Source organism: Chrysochloris asiatica, unplaced genomic scaffold (assembly GCF_000296735.1).
Source record: "Chrysochloris asiatica unplaced genomic scaffold, ChrAsi1.0 scaffold00502, whole genome shotgun sequence".
In the NCBI taxonomy this organism is placed as follows: Eukaryota; Metazoa; Chordata; class Mammalia; order Afrosoricida; family Chrysochloridae; genus Chrysochloris; species Chrysochloris asiatica.
The window spans coordinates 522,761-523,963 of NW_006409020.1; the positions used below are offsets into that span (position 1 = coordinate 522,761).

The 1,203-nt window shown below is 37.7% G+C and overlaps 1 pseudogene; it reads left to right on the top strand.

Annotated features, from left to right (window-relative positions):
- The first annotated feature begins 97 nt into the window (after window positions 1-97).
- Window positions 98-785, top strand: LOC102833259 (annotated as a pseudogene).
- The last annotated feature ends 418 nt before the right edge of the window (window positions 786-1,203 follow it).

Sequence of the window (1,203 nt, forward strand, 5' to 3'; positions counted from 1 at the left end):
TAGTGAGGTTGGCCCAGGATCAGACATTGTTTTGTTCTGCTGTGCATGGGGTCGCTATGAGTCAGTTCTGACTCAATGGCACCTGACAACAACAACAACAACCATCCCAAATATGCTGATGAACATCCAGACACAGAATCAGAGCATCACTTAAACAGGATGTCTTTTCCAGATGTTTTTGGTCCTGCTTTTTAGTGGTTTTGAAATTTTTTCTTCTTGCAGCAATGGCCTATGACCATGATGTGGCCATCTGTCACCCACTGAGGTACACAGTTATCATGAATCCCTGCTTCTGTGGCCTGTTGATTCTACTCTCTTTATTCATTAGTATGGTGGATGCCCTGCTCCACAGCCTGATGGTTTTGCATGTCTCCTTCTGCACAGAACTGAAACTCCCTCAGTTCTTCTGTGAACTTATTCAGGTTCTCAAGCTTGCCTGTTCCAGTACCCTCATTAAAAATATCCTGATATATGTTGTTGCTTGCATATTGGGCAGTGTTCCACTCTCTGGCATCATATTCTCTTACACTCAGATTGTTTCCTCTTTTTTGAAAATACCATCAGCTGGTGGCAAGTGTAAAGCTTTTTCTACCTGTGTGTCTCACCTCTCAGTTGTTTTTTTATTCTATGGGACATCTATAGGTGTGTACATCAGTTCTATGTTGTTTTTGAACTCTTCCACAAACACAGCAGCAGCCTCAGTGATGTACATTGTAGTTCCTCAATTGATGAATCCTTTTATTTACATTCTGAGGAACAGAGAGTTAATGGTAAGCTTGAGATAACTCATTGGTAGGTCACCTTTCTATCAAAGATTTTTCATCTGTTAAAATTCAGCAGTTTAAAGACTTGTCACTTCAAAATTCTCATTGACTGAATATAGTTTGATCATCTAAAAATTATATAATTCTATTTTCTTAGTAATTCTTGGTGGTTGTGAAATATTTGAACATCATCTGTGAAGAAATCTTTAGTGTTAATATGTAGACAAAACTATCAAATAATAATAATAATATCCTCAGACATTAAAGTGAACTTTCTTTTATTGTTCTTTGATTAGAATGACTTCATAAGTGGAAATGCACAGAAATAGGACAGTAGTACAGCATGGAGTTGCTTCATCCTAGAATTGTATTTCCTCCAGTGCTCTAGATTGCTGTACCAGATGCAGATTTAATACCACACATGATACCCATAGAGAAA